The 27,403-nt window shown below is 46.9% G+C and overlaps 1 long non-coding RNA gene across 5 annotated transcripts in view; it reads right to left on the minus strand.

Annotated features, from left to right (window-relative positions):
- Positions 1-27,403, minus strand: part of LOC102900985 — an 807,705-nt gene that overhangs the window by 598,240 nt on the left and 182,062 nt on the right. For all 5 annotated transcript variants that reach the window (XR_006590330.1, XR_006590331.1, XR_006590332.1 and 2 more), the window contains exon 9: positions 2,255-2,378. This is a non-coding gene — a long non-coding RNA (uncharacterized LOC102900985). The remainder of the gene's footprint in view (positions 1-2,254; positions 2,379-27,403) is intronic.

Consider the following 27,403-nt stretch of genomic DNA (forward strand, 5'->3'; position numbering starts at 1 on the left):
GGTGAGAACTTAAGGGGAGTTTTTAGAGCCACTCTTTAATGTAATTTATAAATAAATGGGTTCCTTCCTGGTTCTTTCTGTAGAATTTGCCAATGGAAAGTGACACAAATCTGACTTGAAAGCTTATGTAAATAAACTAGCAACTACCTAGATTTTTTTTAAGTAGAAGACAGATTTATTTTTTCACAAACACAGCTTCTTGTTAAGAAATTATGTTTAGATGTTTCTACTCCTCCCCAAACTTTCCTAGCAGCCAAAATATTCTTGGGCCCATCTCCCTACAATGACATACGTTCTCAAGTCCCCTGCCCCACCCAAACTCGACCCCTAGAGGTTTGATAGTCTCTTTCTTGAGCCTCTTCAGGTCTCAGTCTTTACCGTATACATTCCTTATTTCATCTTCCTGAAAGCTTTCAAATGCACATATTGCTATGCTAGTATTGCACAGATTAAAGAACTAAGGCTCAAGGTAGTAAAGTGATTCACTAAAGGTTGACAGTGAATAGAAGTGAATGGGGCTATAACTGATGGTGTCTGATGGATCTCTGACATGTCTAGATGTCACACATGTCTAGATGTTTTCTTCTCACTAATTGCTTTTGACTTGAGCTCCTCCTTTTATAATTTGAGGAAATGGATGCTTATTCAGATCGCCCAGATTGGAACCTACAGTGCAGCCCTTATCAGTAACATCATGCTTCAACCTCCATGGAGGTGGGATGGATAATCAATAAACACCTTCCCAGTATCTAATAATAAATAAGAGACCTGGAAACCTTACTTCCAGTGGGTGGGAAAAAAACGAACTAAAAAATCTCTGTTAAAATGACTGGGAAACACAAAATGATCATTAGTCATATACTGAAAGACTGAGAGAAATGATATGAAATAGGGTAGGCAGAAAACACTTTCTAGAGAAGGGCTGCTAATCTGAGTCCTGGATGATGCACAATACTTGGAATAGTACATTACCAAGGGATAAACCAAACATTGTACCACTGACCTCCACAATGTGCATTTTCTTCTTTCTTATGGGGACTGGTGTGGAGAAAGGTTGAATTTCTGATTTTCTTCACACAGGAAAGTAGAAAGAGGCGTTGTATATAGGAGCAGTGTGGAGCATGAGCCTCAGACCCTGGGCTCCCTCCTTTCCCAAGCTCCCCCTCATCAGATGACTTTCTAAGCTGGTGGTCCCGAGGTGGAGGAGATTCACTGGCCTATGTGTTACCGATTCCTGTATCTTCAAGGAAAAAAACAAGGCCACTCTTCCAGTGACCCCAGATTGGTAGTTCTCAGCTTAAGGAAGACCTATTTGGCAATGTCTGTAGACATCTTTGGTTGTTGTGACTTGGGGGAAGGAGGGTCCTACTAGTATCCACTTGGTAAAGATCAAGGGTTTCTCCTAAACATCTTACAATATACAAGACAGCCCTACCATAATAAAGAACTACCCAGCCTAAAATATCAATAGTGCTGAGACCGAGAAACACTGCCCAGAAGGACATATTCTTAGTTATTTTTCCAGTTCCAGTCTAGGCCAAGCATTGTCCCCCATGTGGCAGGAGACCAAACCTTCTCATCTCCATTCTCCCTTCTCCAACTATTGACCTAGTAATGTGGACCAGCAAGGATTAGGCTGCCCATGCCAATAACTTGCCAGTATCTTAGGCCACCTGTGTCTAGCTACCCTCTCTATTTGGTGCCATTGATTTGACTTGTTCTTGAATTATACTCATAATATCCCTCTCTATTATTTCCAGGTAAAACAAGCACAGGTTCAGGAAGGAGAAGCAAGTAGTTTTTCTGAAGCCCTTGGTCTAATCTCTGCTTATTGTAGGAATCTCACATTTCTTGGTACATAAATTTCTGTCCAAGTCCTTCCTTGCTTTCCATTCAGCTTTTGCCCTTGGTCACACAGCTCCCTTGTCTCAGGAGACTAGATAACAAGAGGGTGAATGGCAGAATGTAGACATTACAATCAGACACAGAACTCTATAATGCTAGTGTCATATTTGAGTCTTCTCAGCAAACCCATCACCTGTGAAAGTGGCAACTGGGTGTCAGAGGAAATGGAGCAGAGATATTTCATTTGTAGGGGAAATTCCAGATCATCCCAAACCCAATGGCTGAGACACATTTCCAAGAGGAACAGATGGGTGCCTATGAGCATGAGGGCTTCAAACGTTCAGAAAAAGAAGATGTTTTAGCCAAACCTCCTGGGGGAATCCATCTGGTCCAGGCCAAGACAACTTACCCCATGAGGAGGCTAGATGAGGCCCGACAAGGCCTGCAGTTCTGTGGAGGCGGGCTTGTGGAAGACCGACGTTCTCATTGGCGACCGGTCTATTTGGGTCTTGATGGCGACTAACGGATCATCTCTGAGAAAGAAGAAGACACAATGCTGAGAAGGCAACCCCAAGAATCCAATCTACCTGTTACAAGTGCGCCTTAAAGGAATAACCCGCACACGACTCAGCCGAGCTCCCATTGATTGGAGGGTTGAGAGTTGCAGGTCTCCAAGTTCAGGGTGAAAGACTGACACATTCAAGGACAACTCTCAGTGGGCATTCGATTCCCACCAGCTGTTTGGTATTATTTTTCACAGCATGGCTTTCTGTGCTGCAGGTCATTAAGCCTCCAAACTCCCAAACTCCTTAGCCTTGTGAAACTTCAGCTGATAATGTAATGTGACCACGCTATGAAATGCAACAATCTCTGGAGTGGTGCACATTTACAGGTTAAGAACAAGAGTAGCACATCCCTCTAAGCACAGAGAAGATCAAAGAGGTGTCAGTAGTGAAGGTCTAAGATGGTATTGCTCAAACTCTTGGTCTCAGGGACCCATTTTCACAGTGACAATCTATGGAAGGCCTCAAGGAACTTTGGTTTGTGTGAATTATGTCTATCAATACTCAAACTGATGACATTTTAAAATATTTATTCATTCCTTTAAAAGAGCAATACTAAATCCATCACATGTCAACCTAAGTAACAGTTTCAATGTTAAATAACCATAGTTTTTAAGACAAAAAACAACTTAGTGAGAACAGTGGCATTGTTTAATAACATTTTCTGCAAATGCCTTCAATGTCTGGCTTAGTTAAAGACAGCTAGAATCTTACATTTACTTATACATTCAATCTGTTAGAATTTGGTTTTCGGTTGAAGTCTATGAAGCAAATCCAGATTCACGTAGGTATGTAATTAGAAAAGAGAAGAATACTTTAAATAGTCTTCTCAGATAATTGTGGGTAGCCTTCTTTGATACTACACCAAAACTCAACAAGGGGTATTTCTCAAAGATTAGCTGCAATGTAGAATCTGAAACCGTGTCAATATGTTTTTTTAATCTGTCCAATTAAAATTCATCAGTCTATCTCGCACTTTGAATGGTTTATCATGCATGATGAATCATTTGGAAAACAAAGATTCCCTGGGGTGCCTGGGTGGCTCAGTCAGCTAAGCGTCCAAATTCAGTTCAGGTCATGATCTCACGTTCACGGGTTCAAGCCTTGCATCAGGCTCGTACTGACAGCTCAGAGCCTACAGCCTGCTTCAGATTCTGTGTCTCCCTCTCTCTCTGCCCCTCCCCTGCTCACACACACACACACACACTCTCCCTCTCTAAAAAATAAATAATAAACATTAAAAAAAGAAAGAGAAAATACAGATTCCCTGAGGTGTGTAGATCTTTTCTAAATATTTTCACATTTCATTTATATGATACTAACAAAAAAATAAATCACACATGTGTTAATACCACCAATCTCATCCAGAACTGGGAAGCTGTCGAGCTCACGGTTGCACATACAAGTGTTCCAAAATTCTAATTTCCACTTGAAAGCTTGAATTTTAGCATTGGCAACAAGGACTGTCGGTTGTGTCTGTTGAAGCAACAGGCTCACCTTACTCATTTTCGAGAAAATGTCTGCCAAATAGCCAACTTCGCATAATTATAATTTGTCTGTCAATTATTCTTCTAGGTGATGGTGTCACATGAACAAAGTGGCTAGTTGAGCTCACAACTCAAGCACGCGGTCACTCAAGTGCTTTTCCTCAAGGCAGCCGCCGCACTCTTGCTAGGCTGCAGAAGTGCTTTCCACATACTTCTCACTTCATCACACAAAATATTAAAAGATGTGTGGCCAAGGGTTGAGATTCCATGGAATTAATAATCTTTATTGCTTTATCAAGGACGTGCTTAAGAAAAACTGGCTCTAGTTGTCTTATTTTCTTTTTTAATGTGAGAGCAGGGGAGTGAAGAAGACAGTAGTAGCTTGTACAACCCAGCTTGTGTAACCACTGTGTTGACTCCCGCCAAGGCACCAACACTGGCATCCACCATGGCTTTTGCGCCATCAGACCCAGTGTCAGTACTATGAAAAAGCCAATGTCTCAACATTAGGAAGATAGTTTTGCACTCGCAAACCTCCTGCAAGTCTTGGGGACCCACGAGGTCTCCTGGATCATGCTCAGAGGACCTCGGCAATGGTACAGCACTAGGAAGCTTCAGTGACCACATCCGGGAAGTGTCAATGGGCAGCTTCCCCCGGACTGGAGGAGATCAGACAATTCTTTTGAGAAACCTCCTGTTGGCCACAACGTGGAGATGGCTTGAAGGGAAGGCTGACAGGGTAAACGCAGGAAAACCACTTAGGAACCCACTGAATTCATCTGGATGAGAAACAACGAGGGTGTAAGTATGGCAAGGGGGTCGGGGTGGAGGGAACACTCTGGAGAGCTGTGGAAGGGTCACCATGTTATGAGTCCTAAATCCAGATCTCGACTCCATCACCAGGCAGGTCATTAAAGCTATAAATTACAAATTAATCTTTAAAAAAAAATAAAGGAGGAGAGTGTGGTGTGTGAATTCTTCTTCCGCTCTGTGTGTGTGTATTTGATGACTCTGGGTTTCCTCTGCAGAAGTCAATGAAACAATTAAGTCTCTGCCCATTTTTCCTCATCCTGATCTCAAACAGTGTTAAAAAGGCTTGCACTACACTTTTCACACCCAGCCCTGTTAATAATTCATGCCCTTGCCTTCTTCAGTTCTTTTCGTATTTGCTGCTTAAATCCGGCGGTTGTGTGCATGTGCTCCTTTGCTTTCTGAATGCCCCATCCTTCCAAACATTCAAACAGCTACTTCTTTAATGCCAGGAATTGGGAGCTGGTGAAATCCTCTCTACCTGCCGCCAAAAGCCTAACAAGGGATAAAAACTGATCTCTGCTAATTTTGTCAGCTCACTTTTGTGACAAATTCTCAGCTTCGCTTGTGTAGCTTAGCCCAGAGTCCTTGTGGCTGAGCCAGAAAAGGGGACTCTGCTGCCACTCAGGGTGTGGTCTGTGGACCAGCAGCATCGGCTTCAGTGGGAAAAGGATTTCTCCACCTCAGTACTATTGACATTTGGGGCCAGAAAGTTCTGTGACAGGAGCTGTCCCGTGCACTGTGGGATATTTAGCAGCATCCCTGGCCCGCACCCACCAGATGCAAATAGCACCCTCATCCTCCAACTCTGACAACCAAAAATGTCTCCAGTCTTTGCCAAAGGTCCACTAGGGGCAAAACCGCCGAAACTGAGAACCATTGTCCAACCCTCGTCAGAAATGTAAATGCTCCAGCCCCATCCCAGAACTAATGAGTGAGCATCTGTATATTCCAAGACTCCAGGTGATTCATGGGCACATTCAAGTAGGAGAAGTACTGGGCTAGAGGTCTGGTTTCCAAACTTGGCTGCCCACTGGAATCACCTCAGCATCTCTAAGAAAACTTTGGTGTCTGGGCCCCAGCCCCAGAAATCCTGACTGCTCTGGTGTGGGTACACCTGGCCAATGGGAATTGTAAGATCTCCCCAGGGGATTCGGATGCAGCAAAGTTTAAAAGCATTTCTTGCATGGTTTAGCCCTAATCTTCACATTTTTGCAGGTGAGGAAACCGAGGCATAGAAAAGTCCAAGAACTTCCCCATCTGGTAATCAGGAGAGCCAAGATTTAAACTATGAACTACAATGTGGGACAAGAGCCCTGGTCATGCCCTACTGGCCCTCTGTAGGTCCTCTGACAGTCCTGGTCATTACTTCCGCATGTCTTTGTTAACTTCCCCTCTTCCTGATTAGACGGTAAGGTCTCCAAGGACAACGATCATGTGTGGCTGGCTCACCATGCCTGGGTGTCTCTCTGGGCCTGAGAACATCCTTGTGCACAACAGACAAGCAATGTTGGAGTGAGAGAAGCGATGAACAAAATGAGCAGAGAACACAACAGAGCCAAGTCCGCATGTGTGTGGTACCAAAGCCCTCTCCTCTACTGAAGGAATCAGAAGAAAACTGCAGGGGTTCTGTCTGTGGCTGAGTGCAGCTGGACGCCCCTCCTGCCAGCTCACTGGTGGCCAGCCTTTCGGGCTCGATGGCTGCCAGCGGAGGCCAGAGGAGGCTGAGCTCCAGCAGCCACAGCATCAGCACCTCCAGAGGAGCGTCGGTCACACGGAAACGGTGATCAGTGGCACTTCCCCTCCAATCCTCTGTCCGCGCGAATGGCGAGGCCAGCTACGTTTCTTCACAGGGAAAGACACCATGGTTCAGTAGTAGTGACTTGCTGTTAAGTGTTGGGGGAGCTAGAACACAGAAGGCCCTGTGATTCCAGCCCTCTCAACAACCAGGGCACAGAAGGGACTCTCTCTGGGTACCCTGGGGTCAGGGAGGCACTTCAGGTGTCAGGCCCATCTACTTTCTCCAGCCTCATTTCTCACTTTTCTCCCTCTCCCTGTCCCTCCTAACCCAACAGAACTCTCCATTCACTCCAGCCACCATGCTGACCCCCTTTCACTTTCTTGAATGTTCCACATTGTCACTCACCTCCAAGACTTTGCACGTGCTATTCTAGTGGCCTGCGATGCTCCTACAGCTCATTCTTCTCCATTCTTCAGGCCTCAGCTCGTATGTTAACTCCTACAGGAAGCCCTCCCAGACTACTTCTCACTAGGGAGACAGCTCTGTTTTACGTTCCTATACACACTCTGACTTCTGCCACTGCCCTCACAACACTGTCTGATGGTAATTTCTTATTTGTCATCCGTACTATGTGGTAAACTTTGGGAGGCCTGTGAGCATGTTCACGTGCTTCACCTCATACTCCAACACCTAGCATAATTCCTGGCACAGAGCATGTACTGAATAAACATTCATTCAGGGGATCAATAAGCCAAACACTGTCCATAGCACCCCAGCCAAGACTTGGGCCTGTGTACTCCCTTTCAGCCAGATCTAAGGCTAAAATTCCAATAAGGAGGGGAGGGGTAGGGGGAAAGTTTGTTTCTGTTTGGATGTGTAGGAAGTCACATTATGTGTCAAGTGATCACAAAAGTGGCAATTGTCAGTTTCCTGCCTCTCTGCAGGCCTCCTTCCTCATCAGCCTTCCTGGATACAACCTAAATGATGAGAGGGAAAGGAGACTACACAGCAGCACCCAAGCTCTGGACCATGCACAAGAAGCAGGTCCATCCCAGGGCAGGGAGTCAGAGGCTGGATGAGCCACACTCAACACATGTGGCATTTACAAGGAATGTCCTACCCAACACTGGCATTTGACCAGAGAGTAAGGGTAGGGCATGTTAATGTAAATATTTGCACGGTTGAAATTTAGCAAACCAGGATGTGAATTCTCCTGAGCCAACACTGGAACACACCGTTGCAGGTGAAGCTGTGGATTTCTGCTAGAGGCTCAGCAGCGAGGGCGAGGAGGGCTCTGAGGGTTTCTGCCTCTCTCACGCCCCATGGCCACCTCAGGCGGCTTGAGTCCGAGAAACCTTTGGGAAAATAACCACAGTCCTCTCAAACCTTCCCTGCAGGGAACTGGGCTACTAGAGGTACTGCAGGTAGCCTGACTCTGAGGAAAGGGAGGGAGATCCAGGCAGAGGGGACAGTCCACACAATGGTGTGGAGGCCAGCACGCATGAGCCATGTTCAGGGGTAGGGAAATGGACCCAATGTACAGAATGAAAGCAATGAGCCAAAGCAATAGAGCATACTGAAGAGAACGGTGAAAAGTAGTGATGATGTTGATGAAAATGGTATACCAAACATCGGTAGAGCCTCGGGTTGATGCTGTCTTCTACTATATGACAAAATTCAAATTAGGTACTTAGTCCAGCACTGCCAGCACAAGTGCTCAGCAACTGTCAGCCACACATAACATCACTTGATTCACACCAAACCCCATGACAGACTGTCATTACCACCACTCAACAAAAGGAAAAAACAAATGAGAAACAAGACTGAGCCTGTGTAAATTAACACACATACACACAAGTTGGCCAAGATGCCACCCTAGGGGATGTCAGAATCAGGTTGGGCCAGAGTTTCTGAATCCAGGCCCACGGTCCTCTTCAGTTTATCACACCAGGCTGGTAAACTAGAACTCTCTACAAAAAGTAGAGGAACCAGAACAGACATGGGGCACAGCAGTGGGAAGTCATGCCAGAGGTGTGCTACTGAGATTTCTCCAGTCCAGGGCTGGGAGCAGATTGGAAATGGGGACATTGGAGGCAGGGAGAAAGGGCATCTCCCACTCTGGGAAGATGAAGGTCCCAGACAAAGGGGGTAACAGCAAGACAAGAAAGGAAGAGGTGGATTGGAGAGACTCGGGGGTAAATCCACGGCCTGTGGGAGCAAGACATAGAACATAAAAGTGGGAGAACTAACACAGCCACATACATACAGGAGACAGTTCTACAAGGGAGATAGATGAAGGCGACTCTTGAAACCCATAAGAAGTGTAATCCTTTAAGGGACATGCCTCTCCCTTCTCCTGCTCTTCCTCCCCTCCTTTGTTAGAGTAATTTATTGAGGTAAAATTCATATAGCATAAAAGTAACCATTTCAAAATGGACAGTTCGGCGGCATTTAGTACATTCACGACGTTGTGAAATCACCATCTCTATCTAGTTCCAAAACACCTCCATCACTCCAGATTAAAACCTCTAGACCCATTAAGCACTTACTCCCCATTCGCCATTCCCTCTAGCCTTGGCAGGCACTAATCTTGTGTGTCTATGGATGTGCCTCTTCTGGACATCTCTCACAAATGGGATCATACTATCTGTGGTCTCCTGTGACTGGCTTCTTTCACTTAGTGTTTTGTTCTCAGGTTCATCCACACCGCGACATGATCTGTGTAATTGCCCCCCCTCCGAGGCTTGTCCCACCTCACATCACCCCTCAGAACATTCTCAGAGCCCACAACAGCCCAGCACTGGTGGAGCTCTTCCTTCAGGGCCCTGTTTATGGCAAATAATTGTACAAGTCCTTCCAAGTGGAGGAAAAAAAATGATGGTAAATGTGGGATGAGCACTCACTTCCAATATCTATCTCATCTCTAGATGTGGTCCCTGTACCCTGACATAGCAAACAGGAAGACAGGGTTCCCGGGGGGAGTACATCTCAGGGTACATGTTGTTCTTTATTTCTCAATGCTCCCAGCATCATCATAGACAAAGGGTACAGAGGGTGAGTAGCTAGATCTCACTGCATCCTAACTTTGTCCCGATGCAGAACTGTCAAGACCTCACATTTCAAAGGCAATGGTTGTTTCAAAGGCCAACAATAAGCTCTTGCTCTTTGACTTGCTCTGTGAGCCCCACAGGGTTTTAGATTTTTTTTTCAATTTTTGCATTTAGATCTTTTTAAAGCCAGCACTGCACAAAGCACAAGCGTATGAGTGAATTCCCCTGATGAGAGCTCTGCATGCTGCCAGGGATGAGCCTAAGAGGGGCTGATTGGACAATATCTGCGTGGGACCCAGCAGGTCACGGTCAAGTGCGGACTGCAACTGCCAGGGGCGTATCCAAAGCAGAGTTGGGTGGACGGAGAGGCAGAGCAAGCGGGAAAGGCAGGCATGTGAAACTCCATGCTCTCCTCTCCGCCTCCCTCCTAGTTCAATCTCACCATCCCACCTGTGGGCTGTGACCACAAAGGTTCCCCCACTGCCAGTCTTAAGCTTTCTGTACCCCTCCACAGCACAGCCAGAGCCATCATCCCCAAGGGGAGACTGAGAGCTTTGCTGTTATCTTCACAATCCTTCAGTGGCTCTCAAGCCACTACAGCAAGGTTGATCCTACGTCTAGACACCCAGAGGCCCTCGGCACTCTCTAAACTAGGGGCCAGCCAATGTTTTCCGTAAAGGGCCCAAAGGTATATTTGAGGCTTTGGAGGCCCATCATACTCCCTGTCACAACCATGCAACTCTGCCCTCGGGCAAGAAAGCAGTCAGTGACGATAGGCAAATGAACGACCGTGGTTGTGCTCTAATAAAACTTTATTTACAAACATGTCACTGGCCACATTTATCCAATGGGATGTAGTCTTGTCACTCTTGCTCTAACCTTCGAAGATATATGCAAAATGATGTGCAGCCGGGCCTTTCTGTGGGGAGCAGGTCGATAGCTTTGGGCAGACAGTGAAGAGGGTGGATGAACCTCCAAATGCAAATACTCTAGGATGGTCTCACCCCAAGCCTCTGACTGTTCACTGGCCTTGCTGTGAACGTGCTGGTTATAGAATATACCAAGTTCTCTCCCCACCTATCTTCACACATGCACAGCCTGACTGCCTGCTCCTGGCCAGCATATCTCTTCATTCAATAAATACTCTAGTACCCACTGTGTGCAAGGCACTGTATAGTTTTTGCATTCATGAAATCTACTGCCTAACAGGGGAAAACAGTTATAAGAAAATGAAGGAGATAAAGAAATTACACACCCCGTAACTAACAACTGCACTCATCTGTGCTAAGTACAGCGACAGGAAAGGAAAGAGGACCACGGCGGTCAGGTGGACAACCATCGCAGTGGGTTTCCAGGAGATGGAACTTGCAGTGCTAAAACCAGGAGGTCCTGGTTGAACAGGCAATGTCATCCTAATGAGGGTGCACTTGGGAGACTCTAATCAGAGTGGGGGCTCAGGGAGACACCATGGAGGATGTGGCATCGCAGTGAGATATCCCACTGTGTGACCATTGTCCCCTTCCTTCTAGAATCCTCCCACCTTGCCAGCATGCTGTTCCACCCTTTTCGTATTCCTTCCCCCCACCCGCCCCCACACCCCCTCTACACTCCTTTTGTAGAGGCAGGGTGTCTCAGCAAATCAAACTCTTTCTCCACCAAAAGACAGAGTAAGACTTCCTCTTCGCATCAATATTTTTGCCCAACCATATTTAAGTTGTATTTTTGAGTTTTCTTTCATTTTTGAGGATTTGATTTCCTTCTCATAAGAGTGTGTGTGTGTGTGTGTGTGTGTGTGTGTGTGTGTGTGTGTAAAGCATATGACAGAGGAAAGCTGGACAGTATACGAAAGTGTGACGGAGCAGGGAGAAAATAAAACAGACTCCGCTCCATTTCACTGGCAGTCAGTCCCTAAGACGCTCTCCTACATCCTCCAGTCCGACCTTCCCGTGTTGACCGCGATCACGTACATATTGTGCCTCTTGCTGCAGTAAACGTCTTTACGCAGAAATCTTACAAGTTTTTGTAACTATGTCAGTAAAGAATTTTTTTTTTCCAAAAGGCAACTACCTAAGTTCCATGAAAGTACTTCACTGAAGAAGTGTCATTCCTCTTTGTGGAAAGCTAGCAGTTCCTGGTGGGATGCAGAAGGACAGGGGACAACAGGTGTCTAGCCAGGAGTAATGGCCAAGCCTATCGATGACGCTGTCCTTATTGGCACTACGCTCATTTGCGCTGGAATTACAAGTTCTAGAATATTAATGGCAGAGGAGTCCTTTAATAATTATAGTTTCCCAACCCTAAACTGAATCAAATAACCTTGCAAGGGGTTATTTTAGGTACTGATGGACCCATGTGGAAGTGACATTTTTGTAGCACAAATACCATCGAGTATTGCGGTGGCACAGAGTTCAACCTAACCCAGCCCTGTGCTGCTAAGATTTTTTTTTTTAATTTTTTTTCCACGTTTATTTATTTTTGGGACAGAGAGAGACAGAGCATGAACGGGGGAGGGGCAGAGAGAGAGGGAGACACAGAATCAGAAACAGGCTCCAGGCTCTGAGCCATCAGCCCAGAGCCTGACGCGGGGCTCGAACTCACCGACCGCGAGATCGTGACCTGGCTGAAGTCGGACGCTTAACCGACTGCGCCACCCAGGTGCCCCTGTGCTGCTAAGTTTTAAAAACTGTTCCTTCGGGGTGTACATGTAGTAGTAAATCAGCTTTCTTGAAAGAAAGCTCGAGGACAGGTGTTAAACGTCTGAGCTCCGATCTGCGCTCTACTCCTTATGAGGCAGAGTGTCAGTCAGTTATTGACCTCTCCCAGCCTCAGTTTCCCCGACAGTAAAACAAGCATGTCAGCAACTACACCGTGGAGTTACCGAGAAGATGCTGTGAGAATGTGCAGGGTCCGGGAAACGGTATGTCTCCAAAGGAGCTCGCCTCATGGACTCCTGCTGAGAGCCCTCAGTCACAGGATGGCACCCTTAGGATAACAGATCACAACTCTTACCAGCCCGTCACCCTGTTCAGGAATGCGGTAAGTGGTCTAAACGGACTTGCGTCTGGAGCTGACGGAGCCTGAGACCCAAGTGTTGAAGTGGCTTCCACGTCAAGACAATGGGTACCTCTGTTTGCAGGTGAGCTATGCCTTGCCTCTATGTTCACATGTGGTCCCCAGATTCCAAAGACACTGCCACCAAGCCCAAGATTCGGGTTTGCAGTCATATAACCCAGTGGATATGAATCTACGGCGGAGGGAAGAGAATGTTCTACAGCAAGAGGAATTAGCACTCTTGGACCTTGAGAAGCCACACATCCATGCTGATCCAAGAGATCTGAGGTCCACATACTCAGTGTTCCAATTTTTAAAATGAAGCTTTGGTTTACAGCAGAAAAGTCACTAAGGATCCTCTCTGGGAGTCTCAGGACATGTACAAAGACACGTGGAAGGACGTGTCCCACCAAGTTGTATTAAAAATAGATATAGAAAGTTCAAATGCTCTCTATCAGCATTAGCACTTACTTCTAAATGGGCGACTCCTTCTCTCCTGACATAATAGACATGTTTCTGCTGCCTCAGCCTTTTGGGAAAGCAAGCATCCCAGAAGCCCCCGTGCACATTTTATTGTGAATCAGGTGTAAAAATCAGATGGTACTCTCCTTCCCGCCTCCTGAAAACCGGCTGATTTATGGAAGCTGGGAGATATTGCATTGCAAGGTTGAAAATCAGTACTTTCCCTTTCTTCTGTTGCCCATAACACTTTGCAGAACTCACAGAAAGGTCCTGGCACGAGAAATGGGAAAATAAATAGCTCTGAGAGGGTGTTTGAGGAAAAAAAAAAAAAAAAACTAGCCATTTTCTCAACTGTGAAGATAATAGAAGAGCTGAGAATAAGAAAGGCAGAAAGTAAGAAAACAAATAATAGTAAAGCCTACCCACCTATTTTGTTATGTGGTCGTGGGCAAGTAAAGCAGGCATACTAGGACTGAAGGAAAGTTGCTAGATAATTGCTAATATTCATAATCTCTTTCTTCCTTAGCAAATGCCACTTTACTATTTTCCCAGACTCCTTTGAAGCTAGCTGTAGACATACAACAATGAGCTATAAGTAGAAATTTTTATGGCAGAAAACTTCCAAAAAAGTCCTTTAAGAAGAAGAAGAAGACCTTCCACTCCTACTTTCTTGTGGCCTGGAATAGAATATAATGGCTGGAGCCTGAGCAGCCATTTTGGACCATGAGACAACAAGCTAAAACTAGCAGAGCAGCAAGGCAGAAGGGATCCACCTGTGTCCCCTTAATGATTTCATGAAGCTGCCATGCCAGCCTTGGATTGCCCAGCTCCAGTTATCCTTTCACTTGTGAGACTCAACCTTGTGGATTTAAACCACTACAGGAGACTTTCCAGTAAGTGAAGCCAAATTTCATCATAATGAGTCAAGTACCAACTTCATAGGTTTTCTGTGAGACCTACAAAGCCAAGGTGAGTGCAAAGTGCCTGGAAGGAATACACGATTATCCCCTCTCATGAAAGAGGTGATGAGGATTAAGGAATATACTTGTTGGGGATTAAGGAGTGTATTTGTTGTGAGGAGCACTGGGTGATGTCAGGAAATGATGAATCACTATATTGTACACCTGAAACTAATAGAACACTGTGTTAATCAACTGGAATTAAAATAAAAACTTTAAGAAACAAAGATTCTCTCTCCCTTTCTCTCTCTCTCACACACACACATACGCCATACTTCACGATGAAAGTGTCATCAAAAGTTCATTGGAAGGATACGAGTAAAATATAGAATTTTGTCTTAACCTGGACAAAGACTCAGAGAACAGAGATTATTATTACACAATGGAAGAGTTGGATCATGTTAACCTAAAGTTATTTTGACTAGGCTGTGTTTTAAATTTTGATCTGTAAACTCTTAGAATGGTAAACGGTATAAAATCATATATAGGACTTCTCCACTGATGTCTAAAACCCAAGACTAAAACAAAACTCTTGATTTTTCTTTTAACATTTATTTTTGAGAGACACAGAGAGAGACAGAGCACAAGCAGGGGACGGGCAGAGAGAGAGGGAGACACAGAATCCGAAGCAGGCTCCAGGCTCTGAGCTGTCAGCCCTGCGTTGGCAGGGCTTGAACCCATGAACCGTGAGATCATGACCTGACCCGAAGTCAGACAACCTACTGAGCCACCCGGGCGCCCCCTCTCGGTTCATTTTTTAAGCCAACTTCTCCCCCAGTCATCTGTATCTCAGAAAATGGCACCGCCCTGTCATTCTGCCGCCCCCCCCCCCGCCCCCCGCCCCCAAGGGACTTACTCCTATTCCCTCTTTTTCCCTCCTGTCATCTAATCCATCAGCAAGCACTGTGGAATTACCTGCAAGGCCTCTCCCAAATCCATTCACTGCCCCCTCCGCACCCCCCACCGCCTAATGCCAGACACAGCGATCCCCAACTCCCGCCACAGCTCCCTTGCTGGTACACTTGCTTCTGGTCTTTGCTCTCCTAAAGAAGCCAGAACGATCTTTTAAAAACATGAGCATCCGAGCATGTCATGAGTCTGATGTGAACCATCTAGTGGTTTCCCCACACAATTCGGTATAAACTCTGCATACCTCACCAACACCTCCTTCTGCCTCTCTCCCTCTTGGCTCTTCATCTCCACCAACGTGGCTTGATTTATATGTTCTTGAAACTGCACTGAGTTTATTCCCGCCTTGGGACTTTGACGTCCGTACTTCCCCTTTCCTGACAAGCTCCTCTCTCACATCTTGGCCTGGCGTCATCCTCAACATTCAGCTCTCAGCTGTCATCTTCTCGGGATGCCCTCCCCGACCACCCCGTCTGAAGATCGCCTGCAACCCCGGTGTCTGTCACTTCCCTGGGTTTTAGCATCACCAAAACTCATGTGCATACCTGAGGTATGGGGATTTGTTTGTTTGAAACCCCACCTAGACTGCAGCTCCAGAGGAGAAGGGACCGTCTATGTTGTGGTCATGGCCACAACCACTGTGCTCAGCACATAGTAAGTGCTCAATAATTTCTTCGTAAATGAGTCGAGAGGCCATGCCAATCAAAATATTATAATCAGCTGGGTCGATTCAACTACTGAAGTAATATTAACATTAAATTCAAAGTGAACCCAAACAAAACTCTAGCATTAATCCAGCAAGTATTCCATACGTTAATGGACTCCTCACCACCCCCGCCACCCCGCCCTTCATCCCATCTCGCCAGCCAAAGGCTTGCCGTGGGAGAAGGTGTTCAGTTCTGTGGCTAAACAAGCTAAGAAGGGGCTAAACTGCTTATCAATAGTAGGTGGGGGGTTAAAGAGGAGTACACATATTCCTTCTCTTTCTATTGGCAAATGATAAGGGTTGTTAAGAGATTACTGAACTGCTTTAAGCATCTCCAGGGGATGGGCAACACTTTTGTCTAATTAAGCAAGTCCTAGAGATACAAACCAACCTAGGGAAGATCGTCATTTCTAACGTTAGGCAGCCAGAACGGAGCTAAGCATTTTCCTACCTTTTATGGCGTCTGACTATGAACACACCGCGTGCAGTCAGCACCACACCTGTAGGGTATACCCCACCCACATGCACACACCCCAGTTAGGGAGTTTTCTAAGCATGAAAAGTAACAGTAGATCAGAGACTCAAAGCTTGGCAAGGTAGAGCGATCAAAGTGTGGTGACGCTTTTGTGGAACAGGAAACATCCAAGTTAAATAGCCATGGAGTCAATAAACCTTTCCATTGTCTTCATTGAATCAAAAGGTCTCATGCTAGTTTTCTTACTGGCAACTCGCTGCTTATCAATTATTTTAAACAGTGTTTCAGACAAAGCAAAGAGGGCAGTGTTTTAGTAACTGGGATGTCATTTGTTTAAGAGCCAGAGAGGCCTGGGTTCAAATCTCACTTAGCTTTAGGTAAATTATCCGAACTCCCGGATCCTCAATGTTCTCACTGTGCCAACGGGGATGGGAAACGACCAACTTAACTGGTTGCAGAAAGCAGGAAAGTAGGATATTGCCAGGCACAAAGCACTCTGCCGTAAGCAAGTTCATGGCAAGTGCTGCTTCCCTTTCGTTCATCCCCATCTTTATTATCATTGAAACCTGAACGCAGCCTTTGTCAGCAATGGTGATCACCGAGTCTGATCATTTCTTCAGGTGTCAGGTTCACTTCAAGTGTTCCTGCTTCTTCACATAGATTTTAACTTGAGCTGTCGTTCTCCCTTAAACTAAAGTAGGTCTTAGCACGACCCCTGAGAGCTGGGTGATCTGGGTCCTTCCTGTGTCTTCTCTGATTCCCACGACAATCCCCATCAACACCGCAAACTCAACATCCTCCCTGACGCTCCGTGAACGCTCCGATCCTGCCCTAGTCTTTGCACCTCTGGCTCCCTCCCATTCGCCAGGCTTCAGGTCACCAGCTCACCACAGCTCACCTGACGACTGCTGTATCCCAAGAGTCTCCCTTCTCTCCCTCCCGCGACCCTGCGTATTTCCAGCAGGACACGTCGGTACAACTATTCATTCTATGTCTGCTTGCCTATCTCATCTGTCTGCTCCCCCAGGGTCTATGCTCCTCCAGTCAGAGGTCTTACCTAGTTCCCAGCTGCCTGCTCTGAACAGGCTCAAGACAGGTGTTTACTGAATAAGCAAGCAAACAAATTTGTTGGTACAATCATCATTTTGATTTGGATTCCCCCAAAGGACAAGACAGGATTTGGGTGCAAGTGGTCTACTTGGGCGGTAACTTCAAGGAAGTGGGAGAGTGACACACAGAAGGGGCACAAACTGGGGAAAAGATGGATTTTCATGCCTGTGACCATTAAGGGCAACTGGGGCTCCCACCAGGGAACACTAGGCACAGAGAACAATAGCCATGTGGCCACCCACACTCCACCCTGAGAGAAAGTATGTCTCCACCTCCCACCAAAGCACATGAGTTATTGATTGAGGGCTATGATTTCCGGAACACTTCCAGCTTCCTTCAAAACAGGCAGACTGGGCTTCCCAGGGCAGTGAAAGCACTCAAAACAATCATAGGGGTTGCGGGTGGGAATTAGGCAGGGTGTGCTCCAAAGTGCTACATTCCAAGAACATATATGGCAGGGACCTTTACTGTTGAAACAAAACTCAGGGCACACAGTCCAGCATTGAAAATCGAGGCCACTCCCTCAAGTCTACGAACCTTGCCGCAAACACACACAACGCGGGGCATACACAAGGTACAACAGCAAAAGCTAACTTTTCTGCTTCCTTCCCCAATGACATCTTGAACGAAGCCTGACCAAATTAAATAAAGCCACTGTGGTCACCACTAACGAGGGAGAGGCATAGCGATGTCTGGTTAAATGATGCTCCCAGAATATCCATTCGAACATACTGGGGCACCACAACATGGTCTGCAGAAAGGTTCTGTCTTGGGATCCAACATGATTCCGAAATAACCAACATCACCCTAACAAGGTTTATGCTGCAAATTACTCTGTGCAAAATGCTATTAAAAGTCAGTGATGAGTGAAAATAGCCTTCAAAATTCCACGACAACATTCAAACCCTAGATTGAGTTTCTCCTCTCCAGCCTCATTCAAATAATTATCTTCCCTGGATTAAATGATATTTTTTAATTTGATCACATCCCATAGCCATACGTTTATTTTATTTGGATGAGGGAGAAAGGTATCTTAATTTCTCATAATAAGAGCTCTCGTGAAAGGTGGAACTTCAGTGACTGGGCAGTAATCAAAACTGAATTCTATACAAGAGGTAAATTATATTGCCTTCGAAATTCATTTGCAAATGGTCACAATATTAATAAAATGAAGGCGAGACTGTGATTTCCCTTTTGCAAAAGTCTAGGTCCTCACTAACCAAAAGCAAACTCGCTGAGGAGCACACAGCAGCTGTAGGTCGCGTGCCACAAAGCCTGAGGCTGGCCCCAGATGTGCGGCGCAAAGGGCAGACACCGCAGCTTGGCAAAGTGAAGAAAATGGCCTGATTCTTGTCTTCCTCCTTATGCTCTGGGGCTGCCCTGGGAGATGCCAGGATCTGGCCCCAGAAACCAGAATGAAGACAGACCTCGCGCAGGACACAGTTCTGCACTATTGCGAGCCCTCTGGCCCCTCCGTGAGGAAGGCCTTCGAGGATGATCCCACCCCCCCATAAATTGCCTGATTTTATTCTCAACGCCTGCAGCCCAGGTTTCCCTTTGAAGCCCGCTCCGGTTGATGGCCGAGTCTCCTACCAGACTGAACGGTTTGAAGGCAAGGACCCGGCGGGGGTGCGGTAGTTTCCTGTAGCTGCCGTAACAAATTACCACTCGCTTGGTGTCTTAAAGCAACACAAATCCACCCTCTTGCAGTGGTGGAGGTCAGAGGAGAACCCGTTTCCTTGTCTTTTGCACCTTGAGAGGTAGCCTGCTCTCCCTGGCCCGTGGGCCCCATCACTCCAACCTCTGCTTCAGTCTCCCGGCTCTTCCTCTTTGACCTCCTTGCCTCCCTCTTGTAAGTCACCAGAGCCATCTTCTCATTTCAAGATCCTTAATCACATCGGCAAGGTCCCTTCTGCCACGGAAGGTAGCTGAGTGACAGTTCTGGGAACTGGGATGAGGACGTCTTTGCAGGGGCGTTTTTCTGCCCACCACGGTGGTAATCACCCCTGTGTCTTAAGCGCCTGGCCAAGAAAAGCCACTTCCAGGTAACATGAAGTTCCAGTGAAATGGCAACAAAGGGAGGGAATTCAGGGTCTGTGCTTTGAGTGCGAAATCAGGCGGGCTTGGCCATGAATCCTGGCTCTGCTGTGTCAGCCAGGCCAGCTTCCCGAACCTCTCTGAACATTAGCTTGTTCGCCTGTGTAATGCTTACTGGGACCCACCTCAAGTGGCTACGATAAATTAGGTAATGCCTGTTGAGAGTTTTACCAGTGCCAGCTCAGTAAGCTCTGAGACAGAGGGAAACCAGGGCAAATGTTTTCTGTAAAGAGCCAAACGGTACATATTTTCAGCTTTTGAAGTTTGAAGGCCAAATGGTCTCTGTCACTATCCTGCCTTCAGAGCACAGAAACACGCATAGGTGATACATGAATGAAGGAGGGAGACTGTGTCCCAATAAAACTTTACTCATGGACAGTTCAAATTTGAACTTCACCAGTTTTTCATACATGTCACGAAGTATTTTTCTTTCGATTTTTTTCCCCAACCACTTAAAAATGTAAAAGCATTCCTAGCTCATGGGTCATTAAAAAAAAATAAAAAAAAAAAAAAAAAAAGCAGGTAACAGAATGGATTTGACCTATAGGTTATTAAACCTTGAATTAGATGATCTCCAAATTCCCTTTCTTCTAAGTAGCTGATGCAATTAACCATAAAATAACATTGAGGTGGGGGGGTGGGGAAGGGCTGAGACGGCAAACCCAAGTTCAAATCCAAATTTCACTCTGATGGCTGGTTACCTCCAGTAGCTGATTTAACTTCTCTCAGTATGTTTTCTCATCCCAACGAGGAAGACAAACCTCTACCAAAATTCTGAAGACCGACGTAAGCAAATCTTACAATACAGTCTCCAACTTGGTCTCTGTCACATAGTAGGTGCCCACTAAATACTAGTTTTCATCCACCTGGAGGAAGGATGCTTCCTCATTGGAAGGATCTGGCTCCAAACCGATCTGCTTTTTAAAAGGCAATTTCCAATAACAAGATGGAAATGCCAGAGACAGCATTCTCCCCTCTTAATAGCATGTCAGGCCCAGTGATTTACCCTAAAGTCGTGACGAAGAAGGAACAGCAGTGACTCTACATGGTTTTGTACACTGCGCTCGCCTGACCCATACTGGGCTTCAGAGGGGGACAGGACACACGTTGCTGAATCCTTGCGACGCCTCCCTTCTGACGGGAGGCTGAGGTTCAGAGACAAGTCCGTGGGCTGAGTCCAAGGTTCACTGCAGCTGAATTGAGGGTCAGGAATCTCTCAAGTCCGTGAGAGAAAAAGCAGGAAGAAGGCAACGAGCGCAACCTTGTGCATCCTACCCAATCTCCCCCCATCCCCCATCCCCCATCCCCTATCCCCACACAGCCCAACCCTCTCCCGGCCACATCCACTGGCGCGAACGGAAGCACGCGGTGATAAAGCACCAGCTAAGCGCTTACATCATTTTACAATCAAACATCTCCAAATCTGTTTATCTGATCAGCCCCAAATTCTGTCAGAGCGTTGACATGTGCATTTCTAAATAATTTCAGGATGTCAACCTGAATAGACCCGCAGAATCGGAGAGTTAATTATCTTTGACAACTTTGCCAGCTAATTTCCTATTTATATGTACCAAACCGGGGGCCTCTCTCATCCCCTCTTGTCACAAAGGATTTATCAATCAAATCAAGGCCTAAAATTGTCTGCCACGGCATTCCGGCTTCCCAAAGGGGCATTTATCTGTTTGAAATCTCGCAGACTATCCAATGGCAGCGAAGTTGACGTGCAACGGAAGAGGAGCCGTGTCCTTTCTGGGTGAGGCCCCAGCAGCGGAGGGCCCCGCTGGCCAGCTCCCACCCCCGCCCCGGCACAGGGCAGCACCCCCACCCTCCCTTCCTCCTCCCGTCTTTTATCCGGCTGCACTGGCCGTGCCCCAATTTCCAAAAACGACACAAGCTCGGCCTCTGGGTTTCGGCTGACGCGCCCCCCCCCACCCAACACCAGGGCCCCGCCTGTCCCAGCCGGTGCCCCGAGCGCCAGAATGGTGCCCCCGGGGAAGGCCAACCGGCTGGCGCTGACAGGTAGTTAGATGGTGGCGAGCGGGGCTCCTGTTGTCACTTCGTCCCCCTGACAGGCAGTCGTGTTTAACTTTAATGGCCCCTTCCGCTGCCGAGTTCCCTGAAACCTGGCCTCTGCTTTGCAGGCTTGTAGCCGGCTGTCACAGCTGGCCGTGGGGCGGGCGCGGGGAGCAGCCAGGCCCGCCTGTGATCCTGTTATTGGTTCCTCATGTGGATCCACGGCCGCCGAGGAGGCCGCTGTGACCGGGCCGGGAGAATGAGGCTGGCCCGGACCCGCCCGGTTCCTGTCCAGCCAGCAGAGGTGCTGATGGGAGGAGGGGTTTCCGTCCCTCGTCGCCTATTCAGTCCATTTTCACCTAACCTGTTCTCTGAGCTGATCGCGTTGTACAGGGAGCCCTGCCTTTCAGGAACTTCCCGTTTAATAGGTGACATTTATTCACTTCTCCTATTTAACAAAACTATGTCGAGTGCCTTCTAGGTGCAGAGTATTGTTCTAAGCACCTGGAAGACACCAGCAAAAAAATAAGGGGGAAAAACATCAGGCCTATTCTCAGAGAGCTTCTATTTGTTGCAGGGGGTCAGCAAACTGAGGCTAGCGGGCAAAGTCCACGCCTGGTTTTGTAAATAAAGTTTTATGGGAACACAGCCACACCCATTTGTTTGCACATTGTCTCTGGTCCCTTTTGTGCTACAACAGCAGGGCTGAGTAGTTATAACAGAGGCCACGTGTCCCTCAAAGTATAAAGTGTTTACTGTCTGGCCCTTTACAGAAAACATCTGCTGGCAAATAAAAGTAATTTTAACACAAGAGACATGGAAATATAAATACATAAGAGTCCAGGGCACCTGGGTGGCTCAGGTGGTTAAGCGTCCGCCTTTGGTTCAGGTCATGATCTCATGGTTCATCAATTCGAGCCCCACATCGGGCTCTCTACTATCAGCATAGAGCCTGCTTTGGATCTTCTGTTCCCCCCCTCTCTCTCTGCCCCTCCCCTTCTGGTGTTCTCTCTCTCTCTCTCTCTCTCAAAACAAATAAACTAAAAAAAAATTAAAAAGTAATATCGACAGTCCACAGGGGGCCTACATGGCAACTTAGAGGATATGTCTTGCTCACTGCTGTTGATACAATGCCTGGAACACAGATTGGCACAGGATAGGCGCCCACTAGAAAGTTCTCATTTCTAGGTTGGATAAAGGGACTGGGAAGATGCAAAGGTACCAGAAGATTTGATAAAGGAGGGAATAAGCTGGATTTTGAAGAAAAAAAGCATTCACCATAAGAGGAGGAGGAAATTCACTTGTAATATCTGCTATCCAACCATAGGACCGGAAACTGCATTGAGAGAACAAGGAGGTGAGAGAACACAGTAACCTGAGCAGTGGGTCACAAAGGACATCAGGAGACTGGGGAGAAGTGATACCATGTGAAGACTTGTCTTCATTATCTCACTGACAACAGACAGCAAGCAAGGAATCTTTAGGCCCTGGCTAGTGGGGCCCCAACCTGACTCCATGCCTTAGGGACCACACACTTTGGAGTACCTTCCTTAAACTTTGGGTTTCATTTCTCCATTGTGGGGTACTCTTAGATCTTTACCCCATATGTTGAGTCAAACAGATGTCCCAGTTAGTTCCAAAATTCCTACCTCGAGTGTCTCCCTAAGGCCCCACAGCCAGGACCTGCCAAGGTCATGCTGCATGAGACACAGATACTCTGCACAAATGAACTACTCCCATTTCTCCATTCACGGGCCCTTGCCTGTCTACCCCTATGCATCCCACTCAGAGAATGGCAGGGTACCATCAACATCAAAATAAATCACGTGCCAGGCACACAGTGATTATATCCTCAAGACTTCAGAAGGAGACACTGTCGGAAGATGTGTTGTTCTACATGGACACACAAAAGCAGTTTCTGAACGGCAGATTTAACATGACCAGGCAATGAGTCGTCATGCCCAACCTCCTGTATTTGTGGTCGCCATCAACAAAGCACAACCTTTGCAAGAATCACCAGAGGCTAGTGGTATTCACAGACAGCATGAAGGATGATGCATCACCATGAGTAATGATGGGACCGGCACTAACTATATGCTAGTGGGCACTGCAAACACAAGAACACCCGCCCTGTTGGAATATAAGCAGGTTATGAAAAGTCACGGCATAATTACGAGCAACAGCAGCTCCCGGTAGAAGATACGAAATTCACCGGGAATGGGGCACTAACAATGAAGGGGCACAAAGAAGTGGTCCCCAGACCTGGGTGAATGGTGCCAGGACTCCTCGCATGCACCACTGGGTCAATAAATAAGTTTGTGTTCTCTGCCTGCTATTCTAGATCTTCACCAGATCGCCAACCTTTACATAGGCCCATGAATTTTGAAGACATTTTTATTTATATTTATATATAAATTTTTATTTATATTTATATTTTTATTTATATATATTTTTTATTTTTTTAATGTTTATTTATTTTTGAGACAGAGAGACAGAATATGAACAGGGGAGGGTCAGAGAGAGAGGGAGACACAGAATCTGAAACAGGCTCCAGGCTCTGAGCTGTCAGCACAGAGCCCGACGCAGGGCTCAAACTCACAGATCCTGAAATCATGACCTGAGCCGAAGTCAGACACTCAACCAACTGAGCCACCCAGGCGCCCCATATAATCAAATTGCTTATATAGATGAGGACCCCCAAAATTTTCCCGGGGTCCCACACACCCTACAAGGGGTCGTGAAGGCACAAGGTGTCCATTTCTGTCTCAGAGAATGTATTATGTTTAAAAAAGAAACCAAAAATTAAAGGGCTGACAAATGACTTGGAATAGGACATTCATTTCCCTTGAAGGACACCTAGCACGGCCCAGAAACTTGTCTTCAACCCCCTCTTTTTCCTCCTGATTCTTACCTCCCACTCTCTCCGGAGATTTCCATTTAATAAAACTGCCCCCCAAACCCGCTCCCCCCTCCGTGGCCTGCTCAGTTTTTACTTTCCCTCCTCCTGGCCATGTTAGGTGTCTGCGTCGCTCAGGGTGACCTTCTCACCCAGTTCTCCCACCATCCAGTCATCTCTACTTGACTCATTACCTGCTCCCGCATCGCAAAGCGCTAGAAAGGTTCTGGCAGAGGCGACCTCTCTCCGCTTCCAACCATAGCTTCCTCTGCGGTGGACTTTTGGGGAGAGGGTGCTGATGAGCACATTTATCTCACTAGGGTCATACATACCGTATCGTCTTTGTCGGCCTAAGTTTCTGGATTTTCCCCAAAAGGCAGAGGCGTGGAATCATGAAAACGCAGACTGTGGTGCTAGCCAGAACAGCGCCTTCCAATTGCAACGGATTTGCGTAGTGGCTAAAAATCATACCAGAGGTGGTTGTCAAGGACATCTTGAAATCCAACAGGAGGCTGAGTGTGAGCCACCAAAGCTAAGGCCGTGTGTGGGAGGAATGATCTGGGATTCAGGCAGAGCATTAATTATGCAATTTGTTATCGGTTGCATCTTGATTCATTGCTACCTGGGCTTCTACATATAAAAATTAATCTATGGAGTTAATATGGGTAAAAACTCTCGCTAAGGGGCTTTAAATAGTGGATGGAGGCGAGCGAAACCCCTTCTCATACCCCCTCTTACAGCCAATTCCTATTAAAACACTTAAGAGTGTGTGTGTGTGTATGTGAGATGTTGCTAGTAATCCTGGAAAAGAAGCGTAAGTCTCCAGAAAATAAGGACATGATAAGGAAATGAGATTTTTTTTTGGTGTTTAGATGTTTTAAATGAATACACTTTATTTTTGAGAGCACTCTTAGGTTTGCAGAAAGTGGAGTGAGTTCCCATGTAATCTCTCTTCCTTCCTCCCCCACTCACCCCAGCTGGCCCAGTATCAACACTGTGCATCAGAGTGATACATTTGTCACAAATGATGGACCAATATGGATACACTCTTATTAACCACAGTCCACAGTTGACATCAGAGCTCACTCTTGGTGTTTGTTGTACCTCCTACAGGCTTCCAGATGCTTTGTTTTAGATGGTTTCCTACCCCTTTAAGCACCTAAGGAATCATTAAAATTTTCTTTAAGGCACGAAAACAGCCTTTTTATAAACATTAACTGGACTCCTTACTCAATTATCAAAGGATAAATAACTGCAAGGATATGTAACTCCAATCAATCTGGTCCAATTACACGTACGGTACAGGGTGTTTACTGTGTACCAGGAACTGGGCCCTGAGGACAGAAAAAGTCTTTTTCCTCCTCAAGTCTAGAGTTTAAGAGAAAAGATGAAGATTCATAAGTGATGACAAGTAGGTGCCCCTTCCAAAGGGCGCACGCAGAAGCTACAATAATGTACACAAAGGGGACATTTGTCAAAGCTGGGCTTCGTCTAAGCTAGAAGGTGGCTCACGTCCCCACTACCAGCTCCCGGGTATCTGGGAGGTCCAGACCAGGAGGCTTCACGTAGGTCCTGCACCACTCAGGCCCGTGGTGGTTCCCAGAGCTGCCTCCGGTCACATCCCTGCTCTGTGGGAGTGAAAAATTCGCTGCCTCGCCTCTCTGACATCCTTTTGTCTGGCAATGCTGAGTTGGTCAGTTCACGCTGGGTTTATTTCAGGGGCGAATTTCCCGAGCTTCGAGGACTAGCCGATGTACGAGGAGCACTCTGAGCATTTCCTGAGCTGCGAGGACTAGCCAAAGGACAAGGAGTGCCCTGAGCATTTCCCAAGCTTCGAGGAATAGCCAAAGTACGAGGAGCACCCTGAGACAGGTTCCCTTGTGTGCTGGCTTCCCGAGGCTGCTCCAACAAAGGGCCACAAACTGGGAGGCTAAAACAACACAATGCATTCTCCGTCTGGAGGCTCCAAGTCTGATAGAAGGGTGTCAGAAAAGCCACACTCCTTCTGAAGCCTCTAGGAGAGAATCGTCCCACGCCTTTGTGCTAGCTTCTGGTTGTTTCTGACAATCCTAGGCGTTCCTTGGCCTGTAGACACATCACCCCAATCTCTGCCTCCATCTGTGTGTAACTTTATGTCTCTAAGTCCAAATGTCGTCTTCCCACAAAGACGCCAATCGTTGGATTTAGGGCCCATCTTAATCCAGTATGACCTCACCTCAGCTTGATTACATCTACCAAGACCCAATTTCCAAATAAGGCCACATTCACAGGTACTGGGGCTTAGCAACTGAATGGGTCTTTTAGGGGAACATGAGTCAACCCCACAACACTTTCATTCCCAAAGTTGGCTCACAGCTGCTGTCCCTCAATGATGCTAACTGGGAGCAAAGCTGGGGCCAGGATAAGAAACAGGCCCACAAGTCAGATGAGGCCTCCTGCCTTCAGAAATTTAATTAAACATTACCCGTTATGTGTTCATTCCGAAACGTGTGTTCTCAGTACCTACATTGCCCATGGTGTTCCAGGCACTGGAGATACAGCCTTAACATAGAGGCTTATATTCTGCTTATAAAAAAGGGGAGACTGACAATAAATAAGCAAATAAGTGGAAAGAAGAGAAAGATAGCACTGCGGTGAGCACAGAGTGAAGGGGAGGTTATCAGCGGAGCCCGCGAGCTACTCCTGGAAGGTGGTTCTTGCTGGGGAGAGCAGAGACCATGAGTGCAGAAGGGGGCAGAACGCAGAGTTTGTCTGGCATGGAAATGGCTAGCCTGCGGCCCGGTACGGAGCTGAAGATTTGGTGAGAGTGGTTAACGGCAGGAAAGAGAGGGCGATGCTGCTGACTGAAGGCCCTGGGGGTGGGGATGGCCGGTGCTGAGGAAGACCAGACAGCGGGGAGAGAACAATGGACTGGGGCGCTGGTGGATAGATGAGAGAGTAGGAACACGCACCTCAGCCCACCGCATCCCCAGCGTGCCTGTAAGATAAAAGCCGGCTCTGGGGGGCCTGGGGGGCTTAGTTGGTTAAGGGTAGGACTCTTATTTTGGGCTCAGGTCACGATCTCACATTTCGTGGGTTCGAGTCCCGAGTCAAGCTCTGCACTGACAGTGTGGAGCCTGGTTGGGATTCTCTCTCTCCCTCTCTGCCCCTCCTGCATGCACACTTACCCCCTCAAAATAAATAAATTTAAATAAAACTCTAAAAAAATAAATAAGAGCCGTGTCTCTGG

The sequence above is a fragment of the Felis catus genome, chromosome E2, assembly GCF_018350175.1.
Source record: "Felis catus isolate Fca126 chromosome E2, F.catus_Fca126_mat1.0, whole genome shotgun sequence".
NCBI lineage: Eukaryota > Metazoa > Chordata > Mammalia > Carnivora > Felidae > Felis > Felis catus.